A 26,962-nucleotide genomic window follows, 5' to 3' on the forward strand; every position below is an offset into this window, starting at 1 on the left:
GAGGACCACTGCTCATTGGCTTGCTTCCTAGCTCACATTCAGCTAACTACCTTTCTTACATAACTCAGGCCCACATACATGGCACCATCCACAGTAGGCAATACCCTCCTACATCAACTATTAGGGAAGGAAATTCCCCCATAGACATGCCCATAGGCTAAGTTGATGAAGGAAACTCTTTCTATCTCTTCCCAGATGTGTCAGGTTGCTATTAACATTACAGTCCACAATTTCTGGATAAGTGTTCCTAGCTTGGTGAAAAATGGAAGACTCCCTTTCTTAGTGGGTCCTCCTCTTCTCTGCCTCATCTTACCTGGAGAATGTCTCTAAACACAGGTGCCTGTCTAGAGGATAACCCTGCCCAGTGCTTCCTGAAAATGCTGCATGATTCAGCACAGAAATCCTGCTCAGCCATCCCTGATTTATGATAATTAGGTTCTACCATTCAGTGCTTCCCACCTGTAATGCCAGATAACCCCTCCCCCCCAACCAAAAAAAAATCTGAGGAAAGTCACCCCCACCCCCATAAGAACCTGCCCAGCAAGTTCTAGGAATTTCTCTTTATATAAAGGAAGCATTCCCAGGCTTCTGACCTAGCCAATAAAGGACATTCACCCTGGAAATCTCTACCCACTCCCTAAGATCTGTATAATCCTTAATCACCTCAAATAAAGTGGAACGGCCTTACTAAAGCTGATCCTGGAAGTCAATCCATCCATCCTCTGCACTCACACCATCTGGACCCTGCACCAACCCAAACCCACCAACCCAACCCCTACCCCCACTCCCTTCATCTTCTCCAGTGACCATGGCCAGTGGTCAATGGCCCCCCAGGGAGAAGGAAAGGTTAAAATCACAACTGTCTTTAAATTATTAATGAAGGCATCTTCATTGCAAAATCATTTCATATTTTTGAATGAATAACAGTCTTAATAAAATGAACAGACTGGAGCTGGAGAGATGATCCAGCAGTTATGATAACTGAGTGCTCTTCCAGAGGTCCTGAGTTCAATTTACAGCCACCACGTGGTGGCTCATAACCATCGGTAATGAGATCAGATGCCCTCTTCTAATGTGCCTGAAGACAGTGGCAGTGTACACACATGCATAAAAATAAATAAATAAATCTAAAGAAAATAGAACAAGCTGCTTCTGGATGTAGTAGTGTTTTTTGTTTTTTATTGTTGTAGATAATATGATAGTTCTAGGCCTGTACTCTGAAAAGTGGATAGATTTTAGCCTTTCAGTGAAGACCATACAATGATCACGAAGTTCCAAAAGGAAAACAACAAACTTGCCAATATCATACACACAGAGGTAACAAGCCAAGTAGCTCTGGAATCTTTGTTTTGTTTTGTTTTTTTTCAAAATGCTGTAAATGTTGGCAGGCACGTGTTTCCAGGGCCCTGATAATAAGCAAATGAACATGTTTAACCTCTAGGCCAGATGAGCTATATGGAAGAGTCATGTCAGATTTTGTCACAAGGAAAAGAAGCTACACAAGATGTCAGTACCAACTAGGATGGCATCCATCAAATATTAGATTTAGCAGCTTCTAGAAAATGCACTACCATCCAATTAAGTGACTATCTGAAAGGTAAAAAAATATATATGATAATTCTGTTTCAGTGAATTATGACTTTTGGAAAATATTTTTCATGAAATGCAAAATTATCAAGTTAGGAAAGATTTACTGAGCTAATATAGATCAAGCTGTTCAATTTTATGTGAGTATCTGAGATTCAGACTAAAAAGCAAAGACATTTTCTCAAGGAGCATGTACAGAAAAGCAAAATCATCTCTAGCTATTGCTATATCTGAATACTGTTCCAACCACGCTTTCTGGATACATTTCCAAGTATATGTCCAATTACCTCAAAGCTCTAATAATACAAAGTATTCCCTCACATTTCCACTCCGGACATTTCATGACAAAATCAGTCTTCTAGAGATTTATATAAGAGCTAGGATCAATGTACTAGCTACTTACAACTGAATGAAAGAAGGATTTATTGTGGTTTCAGGTCTGAGGGAATACAGTCTATTGTGACCTGGCAACCACAATATTGCTTCTGCACTCAGGAAGTACAGAGAGATGACTGCTGGTAGTCAACATGCTTTCCTCTTTTCCCATTTTTAGTCAATCTGAGATCCTACATGTGCTACCATATTTAGGGCATGTCTTCATATTTAGTCTTTTATCTGGAAACACCTTTACAGAGATGCCCGATGGTGTGTTTCCTTAAGGATCCCAAATCCACTCAACTTGACATTGAAGTTTGACTATTTCAGTCAATCAAGGGTGATTTATGTTTACTCATAATCTAAATCCAAAGTAACCCCCAATGGAATAAGTAGTATTCTCCCACTTTTAGCACCAGACTGTTAACATCCTTCTTCTGATTTGCACAAAGCATACTTGTCTCAGTAGCAATATTCCTATTTAAAGACTCAGAGTCAGGCTGGAGAGATGATTCAGTGGTTAAGAAGACATACTTGCAAAGAACCTAAATTCAGTTCTTAGCACCCACATCAAAGACTCTCAACTCCCTGTAACTCTAGAAGATCAGATAGCTCTGGCTTCCAAGGAAGTCTGCACTTATCTAAGTACATCCATATACGAGCACACACATATACATAATGAAAAACAAAATAAAACCTTAAAAATTAAATAAAAGCTGAAGTAACAACTTAGAAGAATACTAAATCAAATGAATAGTTATAGTTTCCAATGTCCTCATTATGAACCGATGGTATCCCTCTGTCTTAGGATTTTACTGCTCTGAGGAGACAGCATGACCATGCCAACCAAGGACAACCTTTAATTGGAGGTGGATTACAGTTCAGAGGTTTAGTCCATTATCCTCATTGTAGGAAGCATTGTGTCATATAGGCAGACATGGTGCTAAAGAGGTAGCTGAGAGTTCTACATCTGGATACACAGGCAACAGGAAGTGACAGTGACATACTGGCTAAGCTTGAGATTCTATGGCCTCAAAGCCTACCCCTGATTGACACACCTCCTCCAAAAAAGACACACCTATTTCAACAAGGCCACACCTCCTAATAGTGCCGCTTTCTATGGGCCTATGGGAGCCACTTCAATTTAAACCACCATATTCCATTCCCTGGCCTCAAAAAGCTTATAGCCATATCATAATGGAAAATGTATTTAATCCAACTTCAAAAGTCTCCATAATAGATAACAGGCTCAAACTTGCTTAAAAGTCCAAAGTCTCTTCTTGAATTCATGCAATCTCTGAACTGTATTCCGCTGTATAATCAAAATAAAACAGCAGACTACGTATGTCCACCATAAAATAACACAGGATATACATTAACATTCTAAAAGTGAAGAAAGGGAGCATAGTAAGAAAATACTGGACCAATGCAAGACAAAAACAAAAACAACAACAAAAAACAAAACCAACCAAACAAAAACAGCTGGACTAACTCCAAACTGTGCATCTCAATGTCTGAAGTCAAAATGCTCTTCAGATCTCCAAGTGCTTTAAGCTTTGTTGACAGCAACATACTTTTTTCTTAGACTGGTTCTACTCTGTGATAGTTTCCTTAGGCAGGTATCCTAAGACTCTGGCATCTTTCTTAGGCAGGTATCCTAAGACTCTGGCATCTCCAATATTTTGGGGTCTCCAAAGAAATCAAGTTTCACCTTCACAGATTTACACAATGCCCATTCTCTAGGCCTCCATGCAGGAACACCCCTGAACACATGCCTGGCCTCAGAAGCTTTCCTTAATACAAAGGGGGATTCTATAACCTTTTCCTTCTATCCTTGACTCTAAACCTAGAAACACATGACTCAACTGCCAGGTTTTGCTGCTTGCTGGGGTAAGCATATGTCTGCCCCCATCCCACCAACCTCGGCCCCATTCAATCATAAGCTTTCTGGTTTTAATGATTTCCTTCACTGCCTAAGCTTGGCTGTCCCAGAACTCTATCTGTAGACCAGGTTGACCTTGAACTCAGAGATTCTCCAGCCTCTGCTTCCCAAGTGCTGAGATTGAAGGTATGCAACAACACACCTGGACCTAAATTTTTCTTTAATTCCTTTTTATGAGTTGAAAGATTAGCTGTGTGGAGTCTTGTCCTTAGGGCACTACTCCCTTTATTCCATTTAACATCAGGATTGTTTTTCATTTCTTTATCAGCTTGAACACAAGACTTAGCTCCATTACCTATTGTCTCTTTTCTCCTCAATCTGTACATTTTGTGTTTTTCCTTTCTCAGTCTGTTCCTTTTCATTATAGATCTTTATAAGAGTGAGCACTAATAACCACAGGACAAAGTCAATACTGGGTTGTTTTGAAATTTTCTCTGCCAATGTAGTTAATCCAAAACTCTTATTTAGCTACATTTAGCAGCAAAAGTCAGACAGACTTTTTAGACCCAGGCAAAAAGCAGCCATATCAAGAACAGTCTCTAAGCCACATCCTGAAATTCTTCTCTGAAACTGCTTGAGACAGGGCCCCACAGTTCAAATCATCCTCAAGATACTCCCTTCTATACTTCTACTAATATAGCCATTAAGCCCTGATTAAAGCATTCAAGTGTTTTTTTAATCTAAAGTTCCAAAAGTCCACATTCCTCCAAAGAAAAGCATGGTCAGGTCTATCACAACCATAACTCACTCCTAGTACCAAATTCTGTCTTAGGTTATATAATATATAATATATATGACATTATATAACATATATAATATATATAACACTATAGTATATATTATTATATATTACATAGTATATATTATATGTTGTATATTATACCATGTACTATATATCACTTACCATATATCATGTATCATATCATATAATATATAATAAAACTTAATAAAATTACATTTTATTGCTATGAAGAAGTACCATGACCACAACAGCTTTTATAAAGATCAACACTTAACTGGGGCTGTTTCACAGTTCAGAGATTTAATCACTATCATCATGGTGAAAAGCATGGTGGCATGTAGGCAGACAAGGTGCTGGAGGGGTACCTTAAATTCCTACATATGGATATGCAGGTAGCAAGAAGTAACAGTGACTCACTAATTACACTTGTGCTTCTGAGACCTTAATCCCCAATCACAGTGACCACTTTGTCCAACAAAGCCAAATCTACTCTAGAAAGGCCACACCTCCTAATAGTGTCATTCCCTATGGGCCTATGGGGGTCATTTTAATTAAATCCACCACACCATCCTAATATTTTAAATCTACAAGTTCCATTCTACCTTTCTTAAAGTGGTTTTTTTATGTTTTTAGTGTGCATGTGAGCTGGGAGTGGGGATAGGTATGCATTGCCATATCATGGTTAATGGAAATTCAGAGGACAGCTTGAAGGAATCAGTTTCTCCTTCTACAGTGTGGATCCCAGAGGTCCAACTCTGGCCATCAGTTTGACAGAATGTTCTTTTTCCCACTAACTCAACTCACTGGCCCTCTTGTTCTATTTTTACTTTCTGTTCAATGTTTCTATACTCATGGTTGAAGAAACAGCCTTTTAATAGCAAGAAATACTGTTACATCCTGATGTTCATTATCTGTGCAACCCTGGGGAAGACACTTAATTTTGCTGTTTTAACTTATTCATGTGTAAAAGACTTTGCCAAAAAAAAAAAAAGTTAAATAAAATCAGTGTGCAAAAGTACTTGACAAGTAGTAGGTGTTGAATATATGAGTTGAATATAAATGTATGGGGAAATGCTTTCTCTTCTAGTACCACTGTGGAATAGGTTCATGGAGAACAAAACAAAAACATTGAAAATGCTCTTTTTCAGACTCATGAGTGATTTTAAAACAATGCAAGAGCATGGCAGTAAAAACAGAAATAAAATAATATACTTCAGAAATAGGACTGGGTTAATCCGTAGATAACTATTTCTATCTGTACAAGATTATGTGTCAATGAAGTAACTTGAGCTGAAACAGCTCCTAGTGCATTATAAATAACATGGACTTTAGTTAATAGTAAATAGTCATAATAAGCTGTTACACAGCTATTTGCTCCCAGACAAAGCTGTTCATGTTGGAGGGGAGCTCACTGTGACACAGGGTATTGGATGGGAAGTGAAACAATGGGATGTCCTAATGGGAGGTGAAGTGTTCCATCCTGCAGGGAAGCTTTTTCAACTAGGGAAGTATAGAACATAATAGCTTCAGGACATCACTGAAACTGACCAGATTCACTAGGCCTCTCCATCCTCAAACGTATATATGTTGTAAGGGCAACTGAGAAAAATTCTCAGACAAACCAAGCTAACCAGAAGATACCCAGACCAATCAAGCTACACAGAAGAGTCAGATCAGCCAAGTTGTCTAGAAGAAGCTCAAATAAGCTGACCTTCCTGGTAAAGACATTCTCTAACTCATTACGTTGCCTGCAGATTGTGCAGTATACTGTAGGTTTCCAGCTTTCATGAGCTGTCACCCATGCTGGAGTGGGCATTTCATAATGCACCTGCCTTTGAGTCATCTCTGTTCCTGTAACAAGTAACATTTCAACCACACTCCTGTGAATAACCACAGTGAAATTCAGTAGTTCACCAAGTTGTACTTTAATACTCTCTTCACTTTGGTCTGTCATTGGTCCCTTCTTTGGGGTGATTAGGTATTTGGTCCCATCTCCCCAGGAGAAATGTCACACAACATAAAACCAAACACATAAGAGAGTTCATACACATACATACATATGGAAGGACTTGCTGTCAGCAACACTACCCTTCCCAAAGAGTCTTGAATAAGAAGGAATTTAATATAAGGTCAAATCAAGCTATTTCCCAATTAACCCAGGACAACAAGAAAAGGTGAGTCAGAACTCAAAGAACTGGAAGTGTGACTTTAAAAGCCTCTTGCATTTGAGCCTTGCTCCCTCTCTCAGTTTACTTTCTCTTCTTGCATATTCACTAGTGTGGCAAAAACTGTCATTCAAGTCCATCACTAAATCTACATATTGTATTTAGTATTCTTGAGAAATAAAAAGTTGATTGATAGTGGTTGTCCAAAAGACTGGCATCTTGTGGTTGCCCTCTTTAGTTCTACTGAGTGCATAGAAGATTGGTGCAGAGTTGCCAATCCATACATTATTGTGAACAGCACTCACTAGGCTAATAGAAGTATACTGTGGACAAAACTAAATCAGGTAATATGGAGTCTTTACAAATCCCCAAGGCAGAATTTTACAAATGAAACACATCTCAGCCCAGGATCATAGAATCAGGTGTGGAGGACACAATATCTGCCCTAACACCAAAAGTAACTGGGACCAGTGGGACTCGGGCACCCAGGAACTCGGCCCAACCAGTGGCAGGGGTTACTTCAGGTCTGGGCCAGTACCCTGAGCAGACCTTGGGTGAGAACTCCACACCCAGTCCCACAAAATCCAGTGGAAACTCCACTCCCAGGCACTCTAACTTACCCAGGAACATAGTGTCAGAGGTGCCCTGAGCAGACCTTAGACACTAACTCGGCAGCCAGTCTCACAACACCAAAAAAAAAAAAAAAAAAAAAAAAAAGCTTCACTCCCAGGCACTCTAACATGCTCTGGTCTGTTGCGGACTGCACTCAGTCTGTCTCAACCCATGGGGAACCAGAGTTTCGGTAATCAGGTGGACAAGGATTCATCGAAAAGTGACAAACAGACAGAAGCCCTTAAAGAGGAAACACAAAAATCCCTAAAGAATTACAGGAAAACACAATCAAGCAGGTGAAGGAAATGAACAAAACCATCCAAGATCTAAAAATGAAAATAGAAACAATAAAGAAATCACAAATGGAGACAACCCTGGAGTTAGAAAACCTAGGAAAGAGATCAGTAGTCATAGATGCAAGCATCACCAACAGAATACAAGAGATAGAAGAGATAATCTCAGATGCAGAAAATACCATAAAAAACATTGACACAACAGTGAAAGAAACTGCAAAAGGCAAAAGCTCCTAACCCAAAACAGTATTGAAAGCAGTAAGGGGAAAAGGTCAAGTAACATATGAAGGCAGACCTAACAGAATTAAACCCGACTTCTCTCCAGAGACAATGAGAGCTAGAAGATTCTGGGCAGATGTCATACAGACCTAAGAGAACACAAATGCCAGCCCTGGCTACTATACCCAGCAAAACTCTCAAGATGAAGATACCAAGATATTTCATGACAAAATCACATTTACAAAATATCTTTCCATAAATCCAGCCTTACAAAGGATAATAGATGGAAAACACCAACACAAAGAGGGAAACTATACCCTAGAGAAAGCAAGAAAGTAATCTTGCAAAAACCCCAAAAGATTGCCACACAAACATAATTCCACCTCTAACAACAAAAATAACAGGAGGTAACAATCACTTTTACTTAATATCTCTTAACATCAATGGGCCCAGTTTCCCCCAAAAAGGCATAAACTAACAGACTGGATAAGTAAACAGGACCCAGCATTTTGTTGCATACAGGAAATGCATCTCAGTGACAAAGATAGACACTACCTCAGAGTAAAAGGTTGGAAAACAATTTTCCAAGCAAATGGTCCCAAGAAACAAGATGGAGTAGCCATTCTAATATCAAATAAAATCAACTTTCAACCAAAAGTTATCAAAAAGGATAAAGAAGGACACTTCATATTTTTCAAAGGAAAAATCTACCAAGATGAACTTCCAATTCTGAACATCTATGCTCCAAATGAAAGAGCACCCACATTCATAAAAGAAACTTTACACATATCACACCCCACACAATAATAGTGGAAGACTTCAACTCCCCACTCTCATCAATGGATAGATCATGGAAACAGAGACAGTGAAACTAAAGGAAGTTATGAACCAAATCAATCTAACAGATATTTATAGAACAATTCATCCCAAAAGAATATATCTTCTCAGCACTTCATGGTATCTTCTCTAAAATTGACCATATAATTGGTCACAAAACATGCTCAAAATATACAAGAATATTGAAATAATCCCATTCACCCTATCAGATTACGACAGACTAAGGCTGGTATTAAATACTGACAAAAACAATGGAAAGCACACATACACATGGAAGCTGAACAACGCTCTACTCAATGATATCTTGCTCAAGACAGAAATAAAGAAAGAATTTAAAGGCTTTTTAGAATTTATTGGAAATGAAGACACATCATGCCAAAACTCATGGGACACAATGAAAGCAGTGGTAGCAGGAAAACTCATAGCTCTAAGTGCCTCCAAAAAGAAACTGAAGAGAGCTTACACTAGCAGCTTGACAGCACACCTGAAAGCTCTAGAACAAAAGGAAGCAAATACACCTAAGAGGAGTAGAAAGCAGGAAAGAATCAAACCAAATAGAAACAAAAACAACTATACAAAGAATCAACAAAACCAGGAGCTGAGTACATAGCTCTATCAACAAGATAGATAAACCCTTAGCCAGAATAACCAGAGGGTACAGAGACAGTATCCAAATTAATAAAATCAAAATTTAAAAGGGAGACATAACAGTGAGGTATATCTTATATTAAAATCATGTTCTACAAAAAAGGACCTATCAGAACCGCCCTCCAAAAGACCCAACAAGCAGCTAAAAGAGTCAGATACAGATATTTGTACCCAACCATTGGATAGAAGCTGCTGACCCCTGTGGTTGAATTAGGGAAAAGCTGGAAGAAGCTGAGAAAGGTGACTCTGTAGGAGGGCCAGTAGTCTCAATTAACCTGGATCCCCGAGATCCCTCAGACACTGGACCACCAAACAGCCAGCATATATACACCAGCTGATATATGACTCCCGTCACATATAGAGCATAGGACTAAGGAATCTGGGTTCACTCATAGAAGATGCACATAACCCCCAAGAGACTGGAGGCCCCAGGGAGTTTAGAGGTCTGGTGGGATGGGGAATAAGGGGGTGAGAGAGTGGGGACAGGAGGATGGGGAGGAGGTATGGGATGGGGAACAGTCAGAGCGTGGGCTGGGAGGGGGATAAAATCTGGAGTGAAAAAAAAGACTAAATTATAAAATTTTAAAAAATCAGATCAAAAAAAAAAAAGAAAAAGAAAAGAAACACATCTCAAGACTATTGAGTTTTTCTTATCCTAAGTGAAATAAACTTCAAAAATAAGATATTACATGATTATTGGTAAGTTCCCAAATATTGATTATATTCCATCATTATCAACATCATTGTTATGCTAATTACACTTTAATCTACAAGAAAGGCTTATAGTGAACAGCCTAGGCAAATAAAGCAATTGACACAAAAGATCCTTAAAATATATTATACATATGAAATGTGATACTATCACAAATATTTCTCAGTAGCAGAACGCTCAGTGGCTCACTTTTCTCTTTTAGTAGTCAAGCAAGTATGGCATAAAAAACAATTTTCTATGAATTTTTTTTCTACCTTCCAACAGTTTTCTTAGGAATATATTTACTTTTGGGGCTTTGTAATATCTTTCTTTTATAAAATATCTTCATAATAATTCAGAGTTCAGATTTCCTTTAAATGGAAGAAGAATTAAAAATTTGATGATTAGGATGATGATGGTGGCAGTGGTGATGATGATTAGGATGGTGATAATGATGATACATTGAAGAAGCAATGTGGTGTCTGAGATTGACTGTAAAAAGATTATGTCAGAAGAGTCAATAAGTGGGGCCAACCACCCATTTCAAAAATATTAACCCAGAATTGTTCCTGTCTAAAGGAAATACAGGGACAAAGAGTGGAACAGAGACTGAAGGAAAGACCATCCAGAGACTGCCCTACCTGGGGATCCATCCCATATGCAGACACCAAACGCAGACACTATTGCTGATGTCAAGAAGTGCTTGCTGACAGGAGCTTAATACAGCTGTCTCCAAAGATGTTGTGCCAGAGCCTGACAAGTACAAAGGTAGATAGATGCTCTCTGCCAACCATTGGACTGAGCACGGGGACCCCTGTGGAGGAGTTAGGGAAAGAGGTTTGCAACCCAATAGGAAGAACAACCAGACATTCCCCCCACCCCGCTGCCCCCAGAGCTCCCAAAGACTAAACCACTAACCAAAGAGTACACATGGAGAGACCCATGGCTCCAGCTGCATATGAAGCAGAGGTTCCCTTATCTGGCATCAATGGAATGGAAGATCTTTGGCTCAATGCCCCAGCATAGGGGAATGTGAGGGTGGGGAGGTGGCAGTGGGTGGATGGGAGGGAACACCCTCATAGAAGCAGGGTGGAGGGGAAATGGGATAGGGGGTTTGTGGAGGGGAAACCTGAAAAGTAAATGACATTTGAAATGCAAATAAATAAAACATAATAAAAGAGTCAATAAGGTCTTAATGCAACAATGTTGGACATGTAGTGATTATTGAAAGTGAATGTTGAGTCTATGATATTCATGACAGTAAACTTTCTCATTTTAGTTATGTTTTAGTCTTCCTAATAAAGACAAAAGTGTAATCTGACCACAGAATCTATATTTTTACACTTTTACCCATCTTTTCTTACTCATTCACTGACATCAAGTTTGACAGATACTTTCCATACTCTTCTTCCACTGATTCTCCCAAAGACCCTTATTTTAGATTTCATTCAAGTCATAGCAATGTTTACATTAGCATTTCAGTAGTTTACATAATAATAAATTCAATCATAAATCACATCATGTACAAGTGGTGTAAATAGATTTGGAACAAACTAATTCTTGCTAAGCATCTAACTCAAGTAGAAGTATTGGGGAGACAGTTCCTATCACACTTTCTTTAACCATATAATTAAGAATGAGCAGTAAGAAGATGGTGTCCATTGGTCATTGGGTCCTCTTGTCAACTTAGTAAGCTAAATAAGTGAATATAATAAGCTGAATATAATAAGACTCTATTGTATACTCTATTGGGATTGTTGTACATTTCCCCCTTCTTTTCAACCTTGAATGGACTCCATGTCATCGTCTTTCACAATTACCATCTTAGAAGTACTAAACACAATTGTGACGCCTCAAATAATCTTCTGGAGTACATTGGAAACCATGAGAACACCTGTTTTTCAATTACTTCTATTTGGCATTATGGGGTGATACAGGAATTTCCATAGTTTTCTTATGGTGATGCTCTGTTTCCTTAAAACTCTCATTCAGTATACTCATTTAAAAAAAAATAAAAATAATTTTTAAAATAAGTATGAGTAGTAATCAGTCTGTTTTAGAGGCACTGGATTTGTCAAAAAGGCCTGATTGCACTCACTAGGCTTCCTTGTAGCAGTATCAAGGAATTCATTAAAATGCTGAGAATGAAGTGCCTACTGAGAGAAAAAAAGAAGTAAGCTTGTACTCATGGACCCAGGATGGCATGGGTGATGTGACACAGTAATAATTTTAATTACAAAACTGTAGAGACCAACATTCCCTCTTTTTTTCCTCCCTCCATGAGAAACACAAGAACTTCTAGTAAAAAACACTGGTCATAGTATCCATTGAGTTTCTTTGCTCAAACTCATAACTGAGGCTATTGAAAAGGCCTCTTTCCCTTGGGCTAAGCACTTTAGTATGACTAACTCATGAACACATAGGAGCAAGGCAATTTGCTCCTCCGTTTTTGTTCTCTAGTCCGAGGTAGCAGCATGCATTCTGAGTCACGCAGAGTCCACTCTTCAGAATGCATGCTGGAAGCTCAGAGGGGCTAATAATCAAATTAGGCTTCTAACAAATGGCAATTTATAATGCTGAAACTAATGAGAGGTCAAAGAACTAAGCTCTGCAAGGAGTTTTAATTATCCTGTCCTTTGTGACTCCACAAGAACATTTTTAAAAGAATACTGTCGCACAGTATTCAACTGGTACTTTTTAGTTTCATTAAGAAGATTTACATAACCTATTACATAAATGGGAAATATGCACTTTATTTTCAAGAAGAGCAGGAACCTAAAAGCTCTTCAGAGTTGGAAACCAGTGACTGACTTAGTTTGATGTTCAATTAGAAGACCACTCATGGAATACTCTCCTCCCACAAGCACTGCTGAGTAGATGATTCAGACAGACAATACCCATATGTGAATAAAGCTGTAGAAAGGATGAGGTCCATAAAGAGGACCAAAGCAAACTGCTCAACTACACCTAAATCCTGTTTTGGTTTCCTATGCCATTGCTTAAATTTTCTTATTTCCACTTCTCAAGGTGATCTGTGTGCTCACAAGCACTACCACCACCAACACCACCACCACCACCACCACCACCACCACCACCACCACCACCACCATCACCATCACCACCACCACCAACACCACCACCACCACCACCACCACCACCACCACCACCACCACCACCACCATCATCACCACCACCACCACCACCACCATCACCACCACCACACCATCACTACCATGTCCTCATTTCTGCAGGTCAAATGCTCTTGTCTTTCATGAACTTCTTTGAGGGAGTCTCTGTTTGCAAATATTTGGTTTGCTAGACAGGAGGTAGACTAACTAGACGTGGCGAAAAAAATATCAACAGAGTAATGACCAAGGGCTGATGTACCTGCAGAGCTGTACCACAGTAAGATGTCATGTGGCTGCACAGCTGGCAAGAAAACACAGCCACTCACAACCAGTTGCAACCCCATATGGCCAACTGCTAATTCTCCTTTGCTTTCCTGTAATGGCATCCCTGAATCATTATCACTGTAAAATTCCCTGCACCCTTTATGCATCTGACACCATAACACATGTGAAAACCTCATTTAAGGAAAGAAAAGGGGCATAATTCTATTTCTTCTAATCCCTGCCCTTTACTCATGAACAATTCTTCTCTCCATTAAAGGTTTCCCAACATCACAGTCACATGGCTGGAACTTGAGAAGCACACATTCTCCCTTGAAAATATCCTTTTACTCTGCAATAAATTGCTTCCCAATTCATTCTCTTCCAATGACAATGACAGTTAGCTTTTACCACAGGCAACACAGAAACTAGTGGTAAAATTAAGTGAAAAGAGCTATGATCTTAATTGCCCTTTCAGGCAAAAATAAAATCCAAGTGGTACAGCATCTTAAAAGCTAGAGAAATGACTAATTTGGAAGTATTGGAGATTGTAATGTCAATCAACTTCCAACACTGCTCTAGAAAGGCTTTTGCTGCTGAAGGGGTTAACTGTCCAAAGGTAAAGTCCACCAGTCAAGCCAATTTAAAGCCAAAGAATGCATCTGGGCAAAGGGCTTTCTTTTATCAATAACTCTGTCAATAAAACAGCAAATGGAACACAAGAAAATCGAGTATATCCATAACAGCAGGGCAGCAAGACAACTTGCCCAGAGCACTGAGGGGTCTAGGTGTTGAACTATTTGCTCTTGTTTTTTGTTTGTTTGTTTTTTTATAAAAAGAGAGGAAATTTGTTAAAAGTACAAAACCAAATACTGAGAAATTGGAAGCAATGCAAATTTCAAAAGTTTCCTTCCAAGAGAAAAAATAAAGACAAAGTCTGGAAATTCTTGTACTAAACCTGCCATTGCCATGACCTTCCATGTGACATTGCTTTATTGTTCTTTTAAATTATTAGTCCATTGTTTTATGAGACAGTATAGCTTAAAAGCTTAGAGCATGTGCCCTAGAGTCAAACTAAATCCTAGTTCTGTCACTGATGAGCCATGTAGTCTGAATCAGGTTACTTTTTTTTCTGTCTAAGACACAGTCTTGTTTCCAAAACTGGAATGACAGTAAAGCAGCTAGAGGACAGGGTTTGAAACCTAATATACTGGGTTCAAATCTTCTGCTCCATCACATACCAACAATGTGTGACCAACTTGGCAGGAATAAAGATATTCTAACGACAGACACTTGTGTTTTTTTTCCTTTGGCCAACAGAGTCTTGAACAATCAGCTTCAAGATTTTGGAATTTCCCAAGGACTTCCATGCTAGGAGAAGGAAAAGTCTGAAGCTTGGCATGAGCCAGAAGAGGAGCTTATCTTCCAGGAAGAGATTTCACACAGTTCTGACATCTTTCCTCAAACCTTGTTGAACAGACTACAGTAAAGACAGTGATGACTCAATGATGGGTAGAATCATCTCAACAAGGATTGCTTTGTTATGCATACTTCTTGCTTTCTATGTAAAACTTACCTTACATCAATAGCCTAAATGTTGTACCTGAGAGAGGTCACTGGGTATCATATCTTCATTCTCTTCCTAGTGTGATCACATTGAGTAATCTTCTTTTCAGTGTGATTTGCCTGATTAGTTGACTTATTTAGATGCGTGATCAAGCTTAATTTATTAGGGCTGCCAGGACCCAAGTTCTGATCCTAACAACTCTAGCAACACAAATTCCCTAACTTCCCTGAGGCTCAATTAGATAGAGCTAATAGTTGTGACTTCAAGGGGTCAGTTTGGAAATCATAGAACACATGTGCTGTATGTTGTTAAGGTCCAATGACTATATCATCAACAAGTATCTCAGAGGACTTTATAAAGATGAAATGTGATCATGAGTGAAAATATGTGAGCAAAGTATATAATTGCTGGTTAAAACGTGCTTAAGAAACACTGCTGTGGAAAAGAAAAATATTTCCTATACCATTTTGTTCTACATCTGCAGACATATGAATTAAACTAACACTAGATACATTAACAAGTGAAAAGAACACTTCTTAATTAATATTTATGTATGTAGTATTTATTAGAAATAGATATGTTCAAAGAATTAGAACTCAAAGAAATGCTTATTTGATGGACTTATATACCATTTTAACAACAACAAAGAAGGGTTGGTATTGGGTTTTAAAAGATACTAGATCCTGGAGAAGTGGCTCAAATAAATGGGAACCTAATGGATGATAAGAGTAATTTTGTAATGTCTGTAAGGTGTGTTTATACAAACTCATCTTGCCAATTTTCCATCCCCAGTCCTGAGTGGCTCTTCCTGTAACAAGAAAGAAAAGCACTCACAAAAAGGTTTTGTCCTGCTTTAGTCAAGTAAGGAATGGGCAGCGAACACCCACTGTTTGTTTACTACTTCATTTTGTTTCCAAATGAATGTTTCTTCTCAGTTTCTGTCTACTCAAAAGAAAGAATTCAGATGAGATACAATTTAAACACAGTTATTTTAGCAAAGTAAAGTGAAGAAATGAAGCCTATGACAGGCTGACCAAAGGAGAGGTAGCAGTAGCTGTCATGTACTGACTTGTTGTATTTATGAAATAGGTACCATAGTCATGGACATAACGTGATCCTTTTCTCATTCAAAATCATGGCTGTCAATCTCAGTATCTGCACAGAAAATGGGGGAATACAGAACAGGAGGGGAACAAAACCCAAGCTGTTCCAGTTAAGCTGATGAAGAAGTTAGCCACAGCCATGTGGTGACAAGCAGACGTATGGCAGACAAAGTGTTAGATAAAACATGCTTATGACACAAATAGGAAGTAGAAAAAGAAAGGTAACACTTTATAGATGTATGAAACATGGTCATGACTCTCTAAGAGACTTGACTAAGGGGGCAGATATTGTAAGGAGGAAAAGTACATTATGTCATTAAAAGGATAAGGATTCTGCCTACTTGTGGCATGCATAAGGTAAACTTGCCTTATTAAGAGTTATCTCTTCAGCAAAATCTTGCTGGCATATATGATAGTGTCTGGGTTTGCTGGCTGATTATGGGATGGATCCCCAGGTAGGGTAATCTCTGGATAGTCCATCCTTGCGTCTTAGCTCCACTCTGTCTCCTATGAGGCTATGCCAATGCCTGGCAAATACAGAAGTGGATGCTCACAGTCATCCATAGGATGGAACACAGGGCCCCCAATGGAGAAGCTAGAGAAAGCACCCAAGGAGCTGAAGGGGTCTGCAACCCTATAGGTGGAACAACAATATGAATTAATCAGTACCCCCAGAGCTCATATCTCTAGCTGCATATGTAGCAGAAGATGGCCTAGTCGGCCATCATTGGGAAAAGAGGCCCCTTGGTATTGCAAACTTTATATGCCCCAGTACAGGGGAATGCCATGGCCAAGAAGTGGGAGTGGGTGGGTAGGGGAGCAGGGTAGGGGGAGCGTATAGAGAACTTTCGGCATAGCATTTGAAATGTAAATAAAGAAAATATCTAATAAAAAATAAAACTGAATATAAAAAAAAAAGTTATCTTTTTTCTTTTTTTTTGTTATTTTTTTTTTTTTTCGAGACAGGGTTTCTCTGTGCAGCCCTGGCTGTACTGGAACTCACTTTGTAGACCAGGCTGGCCTCGAACTCAGAAATCCGCCTGCCTCTGCCTCCCGAGTGCTGGGATTAAAGGCGTGTGCCACCATGCCCGGCAGTTTTCTTTTTTTTTAATTTATTTTTTATACTCCATATTGCATTTCCCGCCCCCCCCCCCCCATCCACCCTCTGACTGCTCCACATCCCACACCTTCTCCCTACCCAACCTGGTCTCCATGTGGATGCTCCCACCCCACCCCGACTCAATCTGACCTCTGAACTCCCTGGGGCCTCCAGTCTCTTGAGGGTTATGTGCATCATCTCTGAATGAACACAGACCCGGAAGTCCTCTATTGTATGTGTGTTGGGGGCTTCATATCAGCTGGTGAATGGTGCCTGGTTGGTGGTCCAGTGTTTGAAAGATCTGGGGGGGGGTCCAGATTAATTGAGGCTGCTGGTCCTTCTACGAGATCACCCTTCTCCTCAGCTTCTTTCCACCTTCCCTAATCTAACAATAATGCTCAGCTGCTTCTGTTCATTGGTTGGGTGCAAATATTTGCATCTAACTCTTTCAGCTGCTTGTTGGGTCTTTTGGAGGGCAGTCATGATAGGTCTGTTCTTATGAGTGCTCCTTAGCCTCAGTAATAGTGTCAGGCCTTGGGACCTCCCCTTGAGCTGGATCCCACTTTGGGCCTGTTGCTGTACCTTCTTTTTCTCAGGCTCCTCTCCATTTCCATCCCTGTAACTCTTTCAGAGATGTGACTGGGATGGCAACTGAATCCCTCACTTGATGTGCTGTCTTCCTGTTTATAGAGGTGGGCCCTATATGTTCCCTCTCCCTACTGTCAGGCTTTTCATCTAAGGTCTCTCCTTTTGAGTCCTGGGAGTCTCTCACCTCCCAGGTCTCTGGTGCATTCTGGAGGTGGGGGCCTCCCCCAACTTCCTATTTACTGAAATTGCCTGTTTACATTCTATTATTGGCCATCAGTCCTTTCCCTGCACCTAATACCAGATCAGGTTACCCTTTCGCCCCACCCCTGCCCAACCCCTATTCCCCCACCCATCCACTTTCCCTCATAGATCCCTCCCTCCCTCCCCACTTGTGATAGATTTCTTCTCTCTCCCAAGTGGAACTGAGGTGTCCTCACTTGGGCATTTCAGCTTACTGAGCTTTTTGAGTTCTGTGGACTATATCTTGGATATTCTCTACTTTTTTTTTTTTTTTTTTTTTTTACTAATGTCCACTTATTAGTGAGTACATACCATGCATGTCCTTTTGGGTCTGAGTTACCTCACTCTGAATAATATTTTCTAGTTCCATCCATTTGCCTGCAAAACTCCGGATGTCCTCATTCTTAATAGCTGAGTAGTATTCCATTGTGTAAATGAATCACATTTTCTGTATCAATTCTTCTGTTGTGGGACATCTAGGTTGTTTCCAGCTTCTGGCTATCACAAATAAGGCTGCTATGGACATAGTGGAACACATGCCCCTGTGGCATGATGGGGCATCTTTTGGGTATATTCCCAAGAGTCGTATAGCTTGGTCTTCAGGTAGATCTATTTCCAATTTTCTGAGGAACCTCCAGATTGATTTCCAGAGTGGTTATGCCAGTTTGCAATCCCACCAGCAATGGAGGAGTGTTCAACTTTTTCCTCATCCTCTCCAACATGTGTTGTCACCTGAGGTTTTGACCTTAGCCATTCTGATTGGTGTGAGGTGGAATCTCAGGGTGATTTTGATTTCCATTTCTCTGATCACTAAGGACTTTGAACATTTCTTTAGGTGCTTCTCAGCCATTCAAGATTCCTCTGTTGTGAATTCTTGGTTTAGTTCTATATCCCATTTTTTGATTGGGTTGTTTGGTTTTTTGATGATCAACTTCTTGAGTTCTTTATATATTTTGGATATTAGCCCTCTATCAGATGTGGGATTAGAGAAGTTTTTTTTTTTTTCCCCCAATCTGTAGGTTGACAATTTGTCCTATCAACTATGTCCTTTTAGTTATCTCTTAAGCGGGCCATGGCTCTGCCAACCTCTTATGGGAAGAACTAGATAATGGCATGTCTCCTCCTAAGGCTGACTCCATTTCTCACTGTTAACTATCATATAAATAAACAGTATTAGTGATAAACAGACAACAATTTGGTGAATGATTGTCTTGAAAAGATTGATTAAAACAATAGATGATTCCAAAGAAAGCTGAAAGTCACCAATTTAAGTGTTCTGGGTACAACTTAAAGAAAGCTCTCTCCACCTAGATGTGTGTGGAGCTTTGGTATGTCTACACCACCAATAAAGGTCCTTATTTTCACTTTCTATACAAACTATACTATTTTTATAGCTGTTATTTTTAACATCTCTTAAATTGTTTTCACTTGTTTATTTGAATATGAGAGTTTACCTCATTACAGTAACTGGAAACCAGTAACATTTGCCATAAATAGAAGACAAGTGTAAAAATGAACAAAAGTGTAAAGAAAGCAAAACAATGATCTCAAAATTGAGTTAAATAGCCTGTGGCCTTGAGGCCTGTTTTTTCTCTATTAAAAGGTTTAATTAGAATGTGGAGAAATGATCAAGATAAACTTGCAACAAAGAAATGAAAGAGAATTCAAAAAGCAAAACACCTTCATTATATAATTCTGTATGAATTAATGTCTATTTCATCTGTGGGTAATCTTAAATTATCATGTGTGCCATCAACACCTATGGCAAAGCACATGCATCAATGACACACACAGAGGATCACGCCTTTAGCCCTATCATTTGGGAAGCAAAAACAGAGAGATCTCTGTGAGGTGAAAACCAATGTAGTCTCTATATCAAGTCCAGGTGGGCCAGTGTTACATATTGTAGCCTTATCTTCCCTCTCTTTCTTCTTAGCTGATTGGTCTGGAATGAATCACCATTGCTATTTTTATAGTTTATTTTCTTTGAGAGAGAGAGAGAGAGAGAGAGAGAGTCAGTCAGAGGATACATGTCATGGTCCTTGTGCGGAGGTCAGAGAACAATCTGGGATGTTTGTAATCACTTTATGTCTGGTTTGAGGTAAGGCCTCTTGTTTGCTGCTTCTTTCACCAAGTAAGGTAGCTGATAAACTTTTGGGAATTCTCTAATTTTCATGTTGCCACGGAAACACTGAGGTTATAGACACAAGCTACTGCATTCAGTTTTACATGGGTTCTAACAATGTTAAGTCAAGTTCTCAACTGAGTCATCTCCCCTACTCTCTTTTTTTGTTTGTTTGTTTGTTTGGCCCACCAGTTTACCAACTCTATTATCTTTATAGCCTATTTCAGGGCCTTGAGAAAGCCCACCTATTTTTTCCTATTTTCAAGGCTGGTTGGTGGATCCTTCCTGGAGATAACTTTTTGCTTAACAGTGACTCATGCCTGCAATCCTAACACTGAAAAGATTGAAGCAATAGGATTGCTAGTGAGATCAAGCATAGCCTGGGCTACATAGAAAGTTCTAGTCGAAAAAGAAAATGGAAGAAATAATCAATAAATAATGAGTTACTACTTGTAATAAGGATACAAACCCAGAAAACTACTTAAAAAAAAAAGGTTCATTATTTTGATGTAGAATAAAATCTGAGAAGCAGGGCTATGTTGGAACAAGGGCAAGACGATGGAAGTCACCTGATAACAGCTCTGTAGACATAGAAGAGTTGAAAGATTAGAGGGACAAACTTCTAAAGGAAGTAATGTGTTCCAGACCCAAAGCAAGGTATGTAGCATTGATTTTAACAGCAGCATTTTCATCAGTAATGAAATGAAGAGGAAAGGGGAGGGGGTGGGAAGGAGGAGGAAAAGCTTCCAGCAAAAACTGAAAAGAAAGCTCAAGGAAGAAGGGAATTGATTTACAAGAAAAGATGAAAAGAATTTAAAATGTGACTTTGTTAAATGATCACGAAGCAGGGGTGTGATGACAGTTTACAAATGTTTTAGTCCTATACTAAAAAGAGGAGGAGGCATTTGTTAAGTGGAAACAAGAAGAGATAATTAGACATTAAGAGGATTTAATTGATCAAATTCTCATTCCATAGAACTTAACTTAAGCAGGTCTGCTCTGCAGTGTATCCATGTATAACTTCTGCCCAAAAGGATGTGCTCTACTGAGCTTTCCCTCAAACAACAAAAGGCTCTAGTGTTTCTCCTTGCCGAACACTTCCTCAGTCCTAGATGTGCATCTTCTTTTTCTACATTCTTTCCATTGTCCCACAAAGAAAGCCTGTAGATGAAGGAGCATCATAGAAGTCTCTGTACTGGAACTCACAAGACCTTCCTCTGCTGAAAAGCTGAAAAATTAGATGGCAGACACTAACAAAACTGATAAGATTTAAAATTCCCTCTCCTTCCCTCCCTCCATCCCTATTCCTCATCCCTCTCTCCCTCCTCTCCTCCCCCCTTCTCTCTCATTCCATGTTCATCTATGTGCATGTATGTTTACACTTGTATATGTGTGTGTGCGTGTGTGCATGGAAACTAGTTGTTCATTTGGGATGTTATTCTTTGCAGTGATTAATTTTAATTGTCAACTTCACAAAATCTACAATCACTTGATAGGGAGTCTTAGTAAAGAATTGTGTGAATTAAATTGACCTAAGGATATGAGTAGGGGTAGGAATTCTGGATTGCATAGATTGCTGTAGGAAGACGAGGCTAAAAGTGACCAGTATTGTTTTCTGGATTTGGGTCCTCAACTTTCCAAATAAGGGGAAAGTGACCTGAGTGTAAGTCTGCATGAATTGATCTTTGTGCTCTTGTCTATGGATATGACGTGACTATTTTAAATTCCTTCCATGAAGGAACCTGGAACTGTGAGCTAAGATAAACCCTTTCTTGATAAGTTGCTTTTCCCTTAAAAAAATTATTTATTCATTTATTTATTTATTTATTTATTTATTTATTTATTTAGTGTGACCACTCTATATGTATACCTGCATGCCAGAAGAAGGCGTCAGATCCCACTATAGATGATTGTGAGCCACCATGTGGTTGCTGAGAATTTAACTCAGGACCCCCTGAAGAACAAACAGTATGCTTAACTGCTGAACTATCTTCCCAGCCCTGATAAATTGCTTTTCATCTAGGTGTTTTATAATAGCAACAGAAAAGAAACTAGGACATTCTTTGATCACTTTTTTTTTAATCTGATTTCTTGAGTCAGTCTCTCATTAAACCTGGAGCTCATCAGTTCTTCTAGATCAGCTGACTGGCAAGCCCCAGTGATCCTCTTCCTGGGCCTCTCCAGCACCAGCATTACAGGCCAGTACCCACCCCCATATAGGTGTTAGGGATCAAACTCAAGCCCTTGAGTATGCATGGCAAAAACTTTTAGAAATGAACTGTGGGGAGCCATTCCAGACTTCCCGGCCAGCCGGATGGAAATCTGCTCCAAGCCCATGTTTGGTGGATGGCCCGCCCCTAATCCCTGATTGGCTGAGCAAGCCTGCCTGGTGAGGTGATGTGACCTGTGGTGATTGGTGGGGGCGTGGTTGTGGCTGGAGTGGAGAAAAACACTTGTAACCAGAGAGTGGGGGATTTTAAGAAAGAAGCTGCCTGAGTAAAACTGCTTTAAGAAGAACCGGTGGTTGCATCTTTCTTGCTGGTCAAGTTGGACGCGACAATGAACCATTCTATTAAAATAGTTTCCTTGTTTGTTTGTGTGTTTGTTTGTTTATTATCTATATAGTGTCCTGCCTATAGGTAGTAGGGCCAGCTCCAGGTTTCAAAAGGGCACTGAATGCAGAAGACCTTCCTCATTAGAAAATAGGAAGGGAATGAACGTCTTCATATACAGAGCGACTTAATATGTTGCTACTGAGAGTAGGATTATCAATCATTTTTTAAAAAGAGCCCTATTGGGGGGGGATGCTTCAATTAAGTAATTGAATGGTAAATATAAAATTGTAGCCAAGTGGGTACATCTTTATGTACTGCTGCCACCACTGCTGACATCTTTAGCAGAAAAAAGAACTTCACCAATAGTTCTTGATTTGATGCTAAACTGTCACCTTCAAATCTCAAAGTGGTTAGTAACCTGAATGTCTAAGGGATGTTGTAGTGATGGCTGAAACTAACCTCTTCCACTTCCTAACAATTCAGACACAAGTCTCCAAATGCATTCCAGAACACACTATTGAAAGCTTTGCATGGCACTCTGTAACTTCAAATCCTCATAACTGTACTGAGATTTGCATGTGACTCTGAATAGACCACCTGTATTTCTCCCCTAGTCAATGTATGGTTTTCAGTGGCTCACTCTGCTGCTCTGGAAATATGTGACTGTAGAGTATTGTTTAGGCAACCAAACCTTTCACAAGTAAAAGAATTAAGTTAAGGAATGTGGCATAGTTGCCTTTTTTGGAGGTGGCCCCTGGAGTGGATGGAGAAGAAATGCAAAGTAAGGGCTTGAAATACACCACTTGATGAATTGCCTGAATCATTGCTGGGTTTCTGCCACCACTGTTTTATAAAGTAGCAACGAGCTACCCAAGAAATTTCCCATTACCAAAAAAAAGACTCTCTTTATTGTGTTTTAATTGGGCTTAATGTAGAACTTACTTGAATGTCTTCTTTGTACAAAAGTGCTTCTGAGGTAGTTAAAGCAAAAGATTAATTGAGCCTGTGAACTGCTATGGTGGACCTGTACTGCTTCTCTTAGTCCATGACTGCTATCATCCTCTCTTAGGAATAGAACCCTTCCTACCTATAGGGAAACAGATTATATCATTTCAGTTCTACTCCCTGGGTTACACGGGTGATCGCATGATACAGAAGGTTTTACTGTAGGATCTTTAAACATATTTTTATTTATTCTTTGAGAATATAATACATGTGTTCAGTGTATTTTGATCATATTCTTCAGAAGCCAACTCCTCTTGGAACTTGCCAAGTTATGTCCTCCTCCCATCTTCAAGACTTCAGTTATTTTAACCTATCACGTCCAATTAGTGACACAGAAATATTAAAGTGCTAACCTTTCTCAGAGAGCTACCAAAGCATCCTTGAGCCTGTGGCTTTTGGATGCTTGTCTTACAAATCTAGTGTGAAATTCATGGATGTTTTCATCTGTGTTCTATTGCTGTGAAGAGACACCATGAACATGAAAACTCTTATTTAAAAAAAAAAAAAAGCATGTCATTGGGGCTGGCTTACAGTTTCAGAGGTTTACTGCGTTATCCTTATTGGAGGAAGCGTGGTGGCACACAGGCAGACAAGATGCTGAAGAAGTAGCTGGGAATTCTACATCACAGCAGGAAGAGAGAGACTATAGGCTTGAAATGGGTTTTTTTGAAACCCCAAAGCCCATTCCTCCACCCGACCCACCCCACACTCACCCTGTGACACCACCTTGTTCTCCAACAAGGCTACACCTCCCAATACTTTCAAAAATTCTCTGGTGACTAAATATTCAAATCTATTCTCGGTCCAAGCACCACAAGGACTCACAACGGGTGAGTTTTTAGAGTGAAGTTTATTACAAAGTCATAGGAAGGAGCTTAAGGGAGAGAGAGAATGAGAGAGCAGAGTGGCTGTACAGTAGGAGGAGTCCCAGGAACTAGGATACAATTGAGCTGCTAGTCTGATGCCATTTCAAAAGAACTTGTGGCTTAAACTGAACTTAGGTACTATAGAGAGGATGAGCTGGTCTACTACCAAAACAGCCACCTGTCTCTTTCAGTTTCAGTCATCAATACTTAGAACCTTGTAGTTACAAGTGCTAACTTAGGATAAAACAAAGAAACAGGAACCAGGACATTCTTCTGGCATTTGTGGCCATCAGTGTGCAAGTATCTTTCTTTTTTTTTTAATTAGGTATTTTCTTCATTTACATTTCCAGTGCTATCCCAAAAGTCCCGCAAGCCCTCCCCCACCAATCCCCCACCCACCCACTCCCACTTCTTGGCCGAGGCGTTCCCCTGAACTGAGGCATATAAAGATTGCACGACCAATGGGCCTCTCTTTCCAGTGATGGCAGACTAGGCCATCTTCTGATACATACGCAGCTAGAGACAAGAGCTCTGGGAGGTACTGGTTAGTTCATATTGTTGTTCCACCTATAGGGTTGCAGACCCCTTCAGCTCCTTGGTTACTTTCTCTAGCTCCTCCATTGGGGGTCCTGTGATACATCCAATAGCTGACTGTGAGCATCCACTTCTGTGTTTGCTAGGCCCCGGCATCATCTCACAAGAGACAGCAATATCATGGTCCTTTCAGCAAAATCTTGCTAGTGTATGCAATAGTGTCAGAGTTTGGAAGCTGATTATGGGATGCATCCCAGGATATGGCAGTCTTTAGATGGTCCATCCATTCCTCTAAGCTCCAAACTTTGTCTCTGTAACTCCTTCCATGGGTGTTTTGTTCCCAATTCTAACAATGGGCAAAGTCTCCAAACTGGTCTTCGTTCTTCTTGAGTTTCATGTGTTCCTCTAATTGTATCTTATATCTTGGGTATTCTAAACTAATATCAACTTATAAGTGAGAACATATCCTGTGAGGTTTTTTTTGTGATTGAGTTAACTCAATCAGTATGATGCCCTCCAGGTCTATCCACTTGCCTAGGAATTTCATAAATTCATTCTTTTTAATAGCTGAGTAGAACTCAATTGTGTAAATGTACCACATTTTCTGTATCCATTCCTCTATTGAGGGACATCTGGGTTCTTTCCAGCTTCTGGCTATTATAAATAAGGCTGCTATGAACATAGTGGAGCATGTGTCCATCTTACCGGTTGGAACATCTTCTGGATATATGCCCAGGAGAGGTATTGCAGGATCCTCCAGTAGCACTATGTGCAATTTTCTGAGGAACCACCAGACTGATTTCCAGAGTGGTTGTACAAGCTTGCAATCCCACCAACAATGGAGGAGTGTTCCTCTTTCTCCACATCCTTGCTATCACCTGAATTTTTGATCTTAGCCTTTCTGACTGGTGTGAGGTGGAATCTCAGGGTTGTTTTGATTTGCATTTCCCTGAAGATTAAGGATGCTGAACATTTTTTCAGGTGCTTCTCAGCCATTTGGTATTCCTGAGGTGAGAAGTCTTTGTTTAGCTCTGAGCCCCATTTATTAATGGGGTTATTTGATTTTCTGCAGTCCACCTTCTTGAGTTATTTATATATATTGAATATTAGTCCCCTATCTAATCTGGATAGGTAAAGATGCTTTCCCAATCTGTTGGTGGCCTTTTTGTCTCATTGAGGGCGTCTTTTGCCTTGCAGAAGCTTTGCAACTTTATGAAATCAAATTTGTTGATTCTCGATCTTACAGCACAAGCCATTGCTGTTCTATTCAGGAATTTTTTCCCTGTGCCCATATTTTCAAGGCTTTTTCCCACTTTCTCCTCTATAAGTTTCACTGAATCTAGTTTTATATGGAGTTCCTGGATCAACTTAGATTTGACCTTAGTACAAGGAGATAGGAATGAATCAATTCGCATTCTTATTCATGTTAACCGCCAGCTGTGCCAGCACCATTTGTTGAAAATGCTGTCTTTTTTCCACTGGATGGGTTAGTTCCCTTGTCAAAGATCAAGTGACCATAGGTGTGTGGGTTCATTTCTGGGTCTTCAATTCTATTCCATGGGTCTACTTGTCTGTCGCTATACCAATACCATGCAGTTTTTATCACAATTGCTCTGTAGTAAAGCTTTAGGTCAAGCATGGTGATTCCACCAGTGGTTCTTTTATCATTGAGAAGAGTTTTTGCTATCCTAGGTTTTTTGTTATTCCAGATGAATTTGCAGATTGCCCTTTCTAATTCCTTGAAGAATTGAGTTGGAATTTTAATGTGGATTGCATTGAA

The sequence above is a fragment of the Mus caroli genome, unplaced genomic scaffold (assembly GCF_978045245.1).
Source record: "Mus caroli unplaced genomic scaffold, Mus_caroli_1 scaffold_5, whole genome shotgun sequence".
NCBI lineage: Eukaryota > Metazoa > Chordata > Mammalia > Rodentia > Muridae > Mus > Mus caroli.